The sequence below is a fragment of the Citrus sinensis genome, chromosome 3 (genome assembly GCF_022201045.2).
Source record: "Citrus sinensis cultivar Valencia sweet orange chromosome 3, DVS_A1.0, whole genome shotgun sequence".
Lineage (NCBI taxonomy): Eukaryota > Viridiplantae > Streptophyta > Magnoliopsida > Sapindales > Rutaceae > Citrus > Citrus sinensis.
In genome coordinates, this window is record NC_068558.1 from 13,890,543 (window position 1) to 13,903,806 (window position 13,264).

Here is a 13,264-nt window from a genome sequence, read left to right on the forward strand (position 1 = left end):
CCAATAATTTTGATTTTTTTTAGTTATTTTCGTTTATAAACTATTGTTAAGGATAATATTGTCTTTGCACGGTCAACTAACGGTCAATATTAAAATTAACTGACGGTAAGAGATTTTTTATAAATAAATCAATTCTCGCTATCTACTTGCAACAAACCCAAACCTCAAGAAAAATTTTTAAAAATTACCCTAAAAAGTTCCAGTAATGTGTATGGAGAAAGATGTGATTCAAGAAATGGGTAAGAAAATTGAAAAAGTGGAGGAAGTGGAAATCGACAAGTCAGGGGAGTGTATTGGACCTTTTATTCGAGTCCGTATCTCAGTGGATATTACACAGCCTCTCAAAAAGGTTTTGTTGTTGGACTTAGAGAATAGCGAAGAAATTATGTTACCAGTACTATACGAGAAGTTGCTTGAATTTTACTTTTGTCGTGGAATCATTGGTCATCAATATAAAGTATGTCTAAGTTACAAAGGGTAGCCAAAGGAACAATTGGTCTTTGGAGCTTGGATTATGGCGTTAACAAGAGTTGAGAAAGCAAAGCAGAATAGGAACTGAGACCGATGAAACAAGGAAGCGGGTCAATCAAACCATGACTGCCAGCATCAACCTCAACGCAAACAAAGTCTGATTAACCAGATTGTGGAAAGTGGATCCGAGTCAAACTCTAATAGCCTGGAAAAGGCTAAATCACCAATGAGACACGAGAACGTAAAAGGGGTAGTTGAGGGCTTATTAATGCAAATAGAGGTAGGGGTTATTTAGCAGAATCTAGAAGGCAAAAAGCATTCCATGGCATCTGACAAGGGATTGGTATCTAGGGAGATGAACACAAGTGTGGGAATGCTTGGAAGGTGGGAAACTGATGCAGTAATCAAAAAATGGGATTCGGCCTTAATTGGGCCAAATAATGTGATAGAAGAAGAAACGGAACAGGAAGATTTGAACAGAGAAGATGAAGTATGTGGACCCAAAAAAAGGACAAAAGCTAAGGCTAAAAAATGGAAATTCCAAGCGATGATAAGGACAAAAAAGAGTGAGGTAGAAGTTGGGCCAATCTCTTTGAAAAGGCCCGTTGAAGGAACAATGATCTCAAGCCGGCGAACTAAGAAGGCAATGGTAAGAAGTCCAAATGTTACGCGGGTGAATCAAATTCACATTCATCGCTATCGACAAAACTGAAGCTGCTGTGGGAGGATGCAGTACAGAAGGTTATGGAGTTTTAAATGACTAATTCAGATAAGTTATCAGCAGAGGCTGAAGACCAGCCCCGTTGACATCCATGAAGATCATAAGCTGGAATGTCCGGGGCTTGGGGAATTCTCGTATGCGCCTAGCCATTAAAAAAATTCTTCACCTGTATAAACCCCAATTAATTTTCTTTTGTGAGACTAAATTGAGTTCTAGGCAAGTTAATGATGTGTGTAGGGAGTTGGGTATTGAGAATTGTTTAATGGTGGATTGTAGAGGAAAAAGTAGAGGATTAGCCATGCTGTGGAGTTCAGAGATTACAGTGCAAATAACATCATACAATAACCATCATATAGATCCTAAGATACAGAATGCAAATGGGCGAAATTGGAGATGGACTAGCATATATGGTCATCCTAAAGCCAGCCAAAAAAAGCATACTTGGTCTTTGTTAAGAAGGCTGGTAGGTTTGAATAAGAAAATTGGTGGCTTAGACAGAAATGCTAAGATGGTTGCTGAATTTAGGGAATCTGTCAAAGATTGTAAGCTTGTGGATGTGGGATGCAGAGGACACCCTTTTACTCGGTCTAACAGACATTTTGGACCCATTATATAGAGGATAGATTGGATAGATTCAAGCAGAGAAGTCTGAATTATGAAAGAAGAACCTTCACTAGAATCCACTACGAGGATATATGGAGCTCATATGAAGAATGCAAAAATATTGTGAAGAGAGAATAACTTAAAAAAGGAGATCGAAGAGAAGATAATCCTATTCAAATTTTCAAAACGATTACTAAAATTCTATGGCACTGTAGATATAGAGTAAGGAAGCTTTTGGTGGCAGAGAGAACAATTTAAAAAACCTAATGAGGAAGCTGGAAAGAGTAAAGCAGTGCAATCTTCAGTATGATGATGGGGATGATATAAGAAGTATTGAGCTGGAGATCCAAAATTTGTTGATTGATGAAGAGGTGTACTAAAAACAAAGATCAAAGGCCGATTGGCTAAAAGAGGGTGACAAAAATACGAAGTTTTTTCATCACAAAGCTACTACTAGGAAGAGGAAGAAAAAAATTGAAGGTATTGAAGATAATATTGGGTGATGGACAGAAGATAATAAAGAAGTAGAAAGAAGATTTTGTGAATATTTTCAAGATCTCTTTACCACCTCTAACCCTAGTCAAGATCAAATTGTTGCAGCTTTTCAAGGAATGCCTTCGAAGATTACTTTAAAAACGAACAGCTACTTAGATAAACCATTTACAGTGGAAGAAATCGCAGCTGCCCTGTTTCAAATGTTCCCAACAAAAGCTCCAGGACCAAATGGCTTACCAGCTGTATTTTTTCAAAAGCATTGGGATGTAATTCAGAATAGTGTTATCAAGACATGTTTGCATGTTCTCAACGATCAAGGTACCACAACCCCCTTGAATCATACATATATTGCTCTAATTTTTAAGGTTGCCAAGCCTAGGAAAACTATTAAATTTAGACCTATTAGCCTATGTAACGTTATATACGGATCATAGCTAAAACCATAGCTAGTAGGTTAAAACAAATTCTTCACGAAATTATCTTGCTGACTCAAAGTGCATTCATACCTAATAGGACAATCACTGACAATATTATTATTGGATATGAATGCTTGCATAAAATCGGACTTAGCAAGGGGAAGAAAAATGGTTGGGTTACTTTAAAACTTGACATAAACAAGGCTTATGATAAAGTGGAATGGATTTTTTATAGGCAAGTTATGGAGAAGCCAGGCCTTTCAGATAAATAGGTGGCTTTGATTATGAATTGTGTCACTACTCCCACATGCTCTATTCTTATAAATGGCATTGCTAAATGATTAATTTAGCCCCAAAGAGGCCTTCGACAGGGTTGTCCCTTACTACTATATTTGTTCATCATATGTGCAGGAGTCTTTTCAAATATTTTGCTGCAGGAAAAAAGGCAAGGTCGGATTCACAAGCTGAGATTCTCTAGAGACATCACTATTTCCCACCTTCTTTTTGCTAATGATAGCCTTGTATTGATAAGGGCTACTACTGAAGAATGTAAGCATTTGAAGTCAATTTTTTATTGCTATACTTCTGCATCAGGTCATGTTTTTAATTATGAAAAATCATCAATGTTCTTTAGTAGTCAGATTCAAGGGGGACAAATCATAAAAATAAAAAACATATTCGAGCTCAATGTGGTGTCTATGCATGAGAAATACTTAGGGTTGCCTTCTATGATAGGAAGGAGAAAAATAAGTTTCTTTAATTATATCAAGCTTAAACTTTTGAGAAAGATATCTAACTGGCAGCAAAACTTTTTTTTTTTGAGTGGAGGTAAATAAATACTAATAAAAGACATAGCTTAGGTTGTCCCTGCACAAGCAATGAGTGTATTTAAAATTCCTACGGGGCTATACAACGAAATTCAAAGAGGAATGACAAGATTTTGGTGGGGAACAAAAGGAGGATAGAAAAGGAATGCACTAGACAAAATAAGAGAAGGTGAGTTGGGCTAAATATAAAAAAGGAATGGGTTTCAAAGACATGTCTAGTTTTAATCAAGCCTTGGTTGCAAAATAAGGATGGAGGCTGATTTAATATCTTGATTCGTTGGTGGCAAAAGTATTGAGCCAAATACTTTAAGAACTCTCTTTTCTCAAGGCCAAGACAGGATCCAGCCCATCTTTTGTTTGGAAAAGCATCTTATGAGGCCAACAAGTTCTTCAAAGAGGCATTAGATGGAGAGTTGGAAAATGAGACAAAATTAAAGTCCACTCTAGTAATTGGTTGCCTAGGCTAGTATCTTTTAAACCAATTGTGAAATCAACTCCGCAAGATTACACTAGTGTTTCTAAACTGATTGGTCCTAATCACACCTGGAATGAAGTCTCAGTTCAGCAAAACTTTGCTGCAGATAATGCTAAAGCTATTATGAGAATTTCCTTACCTAGCGAGCCTGAAGAAGATGAGGTGCTCTGGCACTATGACAAGATGGGGAGTGATTAACACGAAAAAATCTATGTGTAATAAGGAGAAAATTATTAGTTTTTCACTCAAAGTGTTGATTAATGCATCATTATCCTTAAATTATCTTAACACTCCCCAAATATGTTTTATAATAAATTAATTTGTAATATGTTAATTTTTATCTTGTAAATATTTTTCAGGAATAAAGATGAAATTAGAATTAAAAGCAGGAACAAAAAAGAACTGCTGGGCACAATTGAAAAAATGTAATTAAAAAAATAGAAGAAAAAATGTAATTTAAAAAATCGGAAAAAAATAATAAAAAGGGTGAGCAACCTGCTTTGGTTGCTCGTAGGGGTGTTCGCGGATCGGATTTTACGGATTGGATATCAATCCATATCCGATCCATGATTTTGCAGATTATAATTTTTCAATCCAATCCAATCCAATCTACGGATTGATAAAATTCAATCCAAATCAAATCCATACATCTGCGGATCAGATGCGAATTTGACTCAATCCATATCCAATTCATACGTCTGCGGATCGGATGCGGATTTGACTCATCCATATCCAATCCACCATTTTGCGCATTAGTTTTTGAATTAAAAATTTTTGGTTCTCTCCAACTAATGAAATAAAAAAAATCTAATATAAAAATAATTTTGCTACCAATTAAATTTAAAATTGAATAAAATTTAAATAAATTAATTGTTTAAATAAAGCTAAAATAATACATTTAAAATTTTAAATATAACACATCAAGACTAATTATTCAAATAAAGTTACAATAATACGTTCATAGCTTCAAAATATAACACACCAAGCTTAATTGTTGAAATAAAGTTACAATAATATGTTAATATAACACCGAAATTAATTGTTCAAATAAAGCCACAATTAATTGAAATGGTGAAGTTTCGGAAACCAAACACAGTCTGATCCTTCATCAAGGCTGTTGCTCCTGTCCAAAAGTCATGATTACGGAGCCGTCCACCATGGGAATCAGGAGAAGCTGTACGGGTGGCGATCTTGAAGGTTGTGATAGTGAAATTATTCAACTGGAACCAGTGAATGTGAAGTGGCTCTATGGACTTGGGAAAAAAGATGATTTGCTCTCGCCGGAATCGCGCGGCCGATGTCCTTCAAAACCGTGTCGATAGTGTATCCAACCAGTATTGAGTGTTGCTAGTGTGTGCGACGACAGGGAAGCTTAGGGTTTTTTGTTTGCAAATTATTGGTGACTTGATGTCATGTTACTTTGCTTTTGGGTGACTTGGCGTTATGTTTCTTTTCTTTTGCTAGTGCATGTGACTTTATTTTTATTTTGTTTTACAATTTTTACAAGTTATATTTGTATATTTGATTATTTAATTATTTTTCATTGATATTATTATTGGGTAATGGCTAAGCTATGTTATAGTGCTTATGTAACTATGTAATGTCACATTTATAATTTTTTAATTAAATTTATAATAAGTTTTTAATTTTATATATTTATATATATATATATATTTTTTTTTTTTTTTTTTGCGGATTCACGGATTTCTGCGGATTTACAGAAGTAAATCCATATCTAATCCATCAATTGCGGATTTTTAGATTTTCAATTCGTATCTAATCCACCAATCCACGGATCGGATTTATACAGATCGGATTAAGCGAATCGGATGAATTAAGCGGATCGAATTGGATTCTGAACACCCCTAGTTGCTCGTGATGGTCAAGTGGCCATCTTGCCACTAGACCATCACACCCCTCATATATATATATATATATTAAAATAATAATAATAAAACAATAAAAAGAAAAAAAAAAGAAAGCAAGGAATCATAATGGTGATGGTCAGAAGGCCATCACGCCACCTGACCATCACCCATGTTTTACTTGTTTGTTTATTTGATAATAATAAGAAATAATAATAAAATAAAAGAAATTGAAGTTGAAGATCGCCTATAAAAGCCGAAGAAAGGGGGGAGCTAAGGAGAGCAAAGCGGTAGAGAAAAGCTAGTAGAGTAGAGCGAAGCCGAGAGAGAACGAGAGGTCAAAGCTGAGGAATTAATTTTTTTCTTCTTTTTCTTCTTTTTCTTGTTTTGTTGTGTAATCAATTTCCTTATAACATATTTCAAAAGTTTATCAAATAAAAAGAGTGTTTGTTTTCTTTTAATATGAGTGGCTAATTTTACTAATTTGATGTGAAAGGTGAAGCTCAAGATTTCAAACTATTAAATTTATTACTTTCTCAATTAAGTTTTTAAGTTTAATTTATTCTTTTTTGGTTATTTTTATGTCATGTTAATTTATAGATTCTCTAGGATCTGTATGGTATTTTGACATAATGTCGACATATTAATACAGTTGTGGCACATTAGGTACTTTATTCATATTTATGTACATACATAATAATTAACTGGTAAAAGTAAGACAAAATATAAAAATAAGATAGTATTAAAATAATAATTTGAGTAACTGAGAGTGGATCCCGTAACCTTAGCATATTTTTAAATTGATTTCTAGTTATTTCTTTTCTCGCAACTAATTTTCTTTATTTAATAAATTGACAACTAGATTTTAAATTCTATGTAGTTCGACCCCGGACTCACATGATTATATTATAACTTGATAATCTTATACTTGAGAGTAATATAATTTTCAGTCGTGTCAAGTTTTTAGCACCGTTACCATGAAGTTTTTTAAATTTTGTGTCAGTTTGTCTTTATTTTTTTTATTTTTTATTTTTGTCACTACTTTCTTTTTGTCATTCTATTTTATTATCTTTTTGAAAAATTTAAGTTAGTGCCCCTCGTCTCTTGAAATTTTAATATTATTCATAAAATTTCTGAGAAACTTATTTTAGCCCAGAAACTTTACAAATTAGTCCTTCAAATCGAATTTGAAGATGAATCTTTGAACCTTGCCTTATTCGTGACTTGGACTTTTAAAATAACCATTAAGGCCCAAAAATTGAAATTTAATTAGCTGCTAAATATTAAAAAAAAAATTAAAAGTGTAATTTTTCTTTCTTTAGATTTCTACAATTTACTTTTTGCATTTATTTTTAATGGTCGGTTCAACTGCCTGATTGTTATTTAATTTATTTTTGTTTATATGGTCGATTCTATCGTCTAACATTTTTATTTCAGTTTGTTTATTCTTATACATTGATTCATTTAATTTTATGTTTTATTATATGGCTGGTTTTAAAATACCAGCTAAATTGTTTCCTTTAATTACTTTGTTTTTATGGCTGGTTTCACCGCCTAATTTTTTTTTAATTTCAATTTTTTTTATTTCTTATTTTTTTCAGTTTGTTTTTATTTCTGCTATTTTCATTTAGTGTTTTATGCATAATTAATTTGTTTAGCACACATCATTAGCATTACATGCGTCGTTGGTCTCGTATAAATAGTGACAAATTAATTAAGAGATCACATTCACCACCCTTAGATATAGCTGACAGAGCTGATAATTTTTCAAAGCACGAAGATAACCAAGCCTTGCAAAATCTTCATGATTAGCCTAGGACCGCTAGAGACTTCTGCATCCTATTATAACAGGGTCACTATCATGCATAGTTTTTCCTTCTAATGCATCACGTTTTAATTTCAAACCTAGTATCATTCAACTTCTGCCTACTTTTCATGGTTTTAAGTCTGAAAATCCATATTTGCATTTAAGGGAATTTGAGGAAGTCTGTAACACATGTACTGATCAAAATTGTAGCATGAACATAATCAGACTTAAGTTTTTTCCTTTCTCACTAAAGGATAAAACTAAAACTTGGCTACAAAATCTTAGGCCAGGATCTTTCAGAACTTGGGATGAAATGCAAGCACAATTTTTGAAAAACTTCTTCCCACCTCACAGAACAAATTCTTTCAAAAGACAAATCACCACCTTCACTCAAAAACTAAGAGAAACCGTTTATCAATGTTGGGATAGGCATAAAGAGCTACTTAACATTTGCCCACACCACGGTTTTGAAATATGAAAGTTAGTGTCTTATTTCTACAAGGGACTAATATCCCAAAGTAGACAAGTCGTTGAAATAATGTGTAGTGGTGAGTTTAGGGATAAAAGTCTTGAAGATGCATTTGATTATCTTGACTATATAACAAAGAATACACAACACTAGGATATAGTTGGGTCTTATGAGTCATCAAGTAAACCCCAGTCATCTCCATCTAGTGAAGGCATGCACAACCTTAGGGAAGACCATGACCTTCAAGCCAAATTTGCATCCTTAGCTAGAAAAGTCAAAGCATTAGAGTCGAAAAAGAATGATCATGTAAAGTATGTTTAAAATATTTCATGTTATGTTTGCGATTCTACTGACCATTTTATGCAGAATTGTCTAACCTTGCCAGCTCTAAGAGAAAATTTGTACTAACAAATAAATATCGTTGATAATTTCAAAAAGTCAAATCCAAATCCACACTCTCAAACTTACAAATCTAGTTGGAGAAACCACCCAAATTTCAGTTGGAGAAATGAAAATCATGCACAACCTTCATAACCAGTTTCTCCACATCAAAATTTTCAAAACCCCAAAGTTACCCACCATATGTCCCACCACCAAAAAAAACTCTGGAAGACACATTACATTCATTTATTGAAAAACAAAAGTCGATCAATAACTAAACAGTGCAAACCTTAACCAATTTGACAGAAACTATCTCCAAACTTACATCTGCTCTGACCATGCATGAAAAACGAAAGTTTCCTACTCAACCTGAACAAAACCCCAAGAGTCAACAACATCATAAAACTAGTAAAGTTGTTGAAAAATATATCATGAATCCTCATGAAACTAGTAAAGATTCAATTTCAGAGAATATGGAAGAGTCTGTCGAACCTTTAAACTACGAAGAAATAACCAACTCTCCTGTTGTACCCCCATTTCCTCAAGCACTGATCAAACCAAAGAAATCAAACCACAATCTAGAAATTTATGAAGTTTTTAAACAAGTGAAGGTCAACATTCACTTGTTGGATGCCATGAAACAAATACTTTTTTATACTAAATTTCTAAAAGATCTATGCACTGTAAAAAGGAAACATAAAGTGCGAAAGAAAGCTTTTCTAACAGAACAGGTAAGTTCAATTCTCTCAACCAATAGTGCTTTGAAATGCAAGGATTCTGATTATCCAACTATTTCTTGTATTATTGGGGATCATAAAATTAGACATACTCTACTGATCTTAGTGCCAGTGTTAATTTGCTTCCTTACTCAGTGTACCAACAACTCAATCTTGGTGAGTTAAAACCAACATCTACTACTCTTTTACTTGCTAATAGGTCGATTAAGGTTCCAAAAGGGATAATTGAATATGTATTAGTCCGAGTCGATAAATTCATATACCCTATAAATTTTATTGTTTTGAAAACGGAACCAATTACTAATGAATGTAAACAAATTCATGTTATATTGGGTCGACCATTTTTAACTACTGCTAACGTCTTGATTAATTGCAAGAATGAAGTAATGAATTTATCTTTCGACAACATGACATTGAAACTCGATGTGTTGAACATGTGTAAACAACCTCACCACCAAGAAGATGATGATAATAAGAATGAGGAGATTGATATCATCGAGCCAATCATTGAGGAACACATTCAGGATGAGAATTTTACAAACTCTGTAAAAAAATTGTTTAGCTGGTTCTTTTGAATCAAGTAAATAATTAAATTGTGATACTACTGACATATACTCTATACTTGATTTTGTGCAAGTACCTACAAGTGATGATGACCAATCAAACTTTGAAGATACAATGCAATATGAAGAACCAAACGAAGAGGAAGCACTAGAGCTCGAATTAAAGCTCTTATCGGAAGAATTAATATATGCCTATCTTAGAGAATAGCAGACATATCCGGTGGTAATTTTTTCCTAACTCACGCATGATCAAGGAGGTCAGTTGCTGTTTGTACTAAAATGGTATAAAACTGCATTTAGTTGGACCTTAAAAGACATAAAATGCATTAATATTTTAATCTGCACACATTGAATACACTTAGAGGAAAATGCCAAAATAATTCATCAACCACAAAGAATATTAAACCCTCATATGAAAAAAGTAGTAAAGAATTAGATCCTTAAACTACTAGATGTAGGAATTATCTATCATATCTCTAATAATAAATGGGTAAATCCAACACAAGTAGTACCAAAGAAACCTGGGATAACAGTTGTAAAAAATGAAAAAAGTGAACCAATCCCAACACGAATTCCATCTAGTTGGCTCATGTGCATTGATTATAGAAAATTAAATGATGTCACAAGAAAAGACCATTTTCCCCTTCCATTCTTAAATCAAATTCTCGAGAGAGTAGTAGGACACTCGTACTACTGCTTTCTTGATGGCTACTCTGGCTATTATAAAATTCTTATAACTTCAGAAGATTAGGAAAAGACCACATTCACATGCTCATTTCGAACATTTGCATTTAGGAGAATGCATTTTGGACTTTATAATGCTCCTGCAACATTTCAAAGATGTATGTTAAGCATTTTTAGTGACATGGCTGAAAATTGTCTAAAGGTTTTCATGGATGATTTAACTATATTTTGTAATTCTTTTGATACATGTCTTAATAATCTAGAAAGAGTTTTGGAAAAGTGCAAAGAAAAATGACTAGTTTTAAATTGGGAAAAATGTCATTTCATGACCACTTCTGGAATTGTCTTAGGTCATCTCGTGTCGTCAAAAGGAATTGAAGTTGACAAAGCTAAAGTTGAAGTCATCAAAAAATTACCCTCACCAAAGACAATTAGAGAAATTCATTTTTTTTAGGACATGCTGGGTTTTATAGGAGGTTTGTAAAAGACTTCAGTGCCTTATCTAGACCATTTTGTAACCTCCTGATAAAAAACACACAATTTGAATGGACTAAAGATTATCAACAAGCTTTTGAAAAAATAATTAGTCTTTTGACATCAGCCCCAATAATGCAACCCCATGATTGGTCTTTGCCTTTTGAGCTAATGTGTGATGTTAGTGATTATGTCGTTGGCGCTATTCTGGCCAAAGAAAGGAAGGTAAGCCCTTTGTCATCTATTATGCAAGTAGAACTTTGAATGGTGCTTAAACGAATTACACTACAACTGAAAAAGAATTACTTGTTGTAATATTTGTAATGGAAAAATTTCGTTCATATTCAATTGGTTCATCTACAATTATTTATTTTGATCATGCTGCTGTGAGATATTTAATGTCGAAATAAGATGCCAAACTAAGGTTGATACAATGAATTTTGCTACTTCAAGAATTTAATTTAACAATCAAGGACAAAAAGGGTGCCGAAAATGTTGTTACGGATCATCTTTCAAGACCTACAAATAAGTCTTCAATTGAAACAATATCCATCAATGATTCTTTCCCTAATGAATTTTTGTTTTCTATAAACAAAATGTTTTGGTATGCTAATATTGTTAATTATCTTGCAACAGGTGAAATGCCATGTGACTGAATTTCCCAAGACAAGAAGAAATTTTTAACGAAAGTGAAAAGTTTTTACTAGGATGATCCATACTTGTTCAAATATTGTTCTGATCAAATTTGTCGAAGATGCATACCAGACGATGAGGTAAATAGGGTTATTCAATTCTGTCATTCAGAAGCATGTGGTGGCCAGTTCTCTTCAAAAAAGACAGCTACAAAAATATTATAGTTTGGATTTGATTGGCCTACATTATTCAAAGATTCACATGCATTCTGCAAAGTGTGTAACGATAGGGTCCATTTCAAAGCGGAACATGATGCCTTTAAACCTCATTCTTGTCATTGAAATATTTGATTGTTGGGGAATTGATTTTATGGGCCCTTTTCCATCATCATTTGGATATGTATATATTTTGGTTGTTGTTGATTATATTTCAAAATGGATCGAGGTGATTCCTTGTTGGCACAATGATCACAAGATTGTGATCCGATTTTTAAAAGAAAATCTTTTAAGTAGATTTGGAATACATCGAGCCATTATCAGTGAAGGAGGTAAATATTTTTGTAACAAGCCAATTTGAGTCCTCAATGAAGAAATATAGAATTACACATAAAGTTGCTACCCCTTATCACCCTTAAACAAGTGGTCAAATTGAATTAGCAAATAAGGAGATAAAATAAATTTTAGAAAAGACAGTTAATCCAAACCATAAAGACTAGTCTCTTCAACAAACTGATGCACTTTTGGCATATCGTACTGCTTTTAAAACATTTTTAGAAATGTCACCCTATCGACTTGTTTATGCAAAATCTTTTCACTTACCGGTTGAATTTGAACATAAATTATTTTGGGCCATTAAAGTTTTTAATTCAAATCTTGATAATGTTGGTAATGTGCGTAAATTACAATTGAATGAACTTGAGGAATTAAGGAATGATGTATATGAGAATTTCAGAATTATTAAGGTAAGAACTAAAGTTTTTCATGACAAAAGAATTTTTTGGAAAACATTTGAAGTTGGTCAAAAAGTGTTGTTTTATAATTCTCATCTTCATTTGTTTCCAGGGAAGTTAAAGTTAAAGTGGAATGGTCTATTTGTTGTAAAAAATGTTTATTCATAAGAAGCCGTAGAAATTGAGATTAAAGATTAAAATCATATCTGAAATACCAACCACGTAAAGCAGACACCGAAATCAATTTGAGTGACCCACCAAATCTTAATTAAGCATTTGTTTTAATTTTTTTGTTATTTTTGTTTACTGTTATTTTACCGTTTGTTAATTTTTTTCTTTTTCCTTTTTATTTCTTGAATGGAGTGCATTACATTGTTTTAACTTGTATGTTGTTCGACAATTTTGTTTTAGCTCACCAATTTTTTATACATGTCATGAGTACCTCGATGAGAATGATCATTTTCAAACATCTTAAAGAACTTTTACATGTAAAAATTCACCTGAGAAGTTTGTTCTGAATTTGTAAATGACATCTTATTTGGGATCTACAACCACCAGAGCTACTATCCCACGTTGAAGATCTAGAAAGACAACTTAGAAAAATAAAGGATGGTATTTATGAATGCCAATTGGAACTTGAGGTAAATTCGATAAAATGGAAAAGGTGAGTTACATGTTTGTTTATATTCATTGT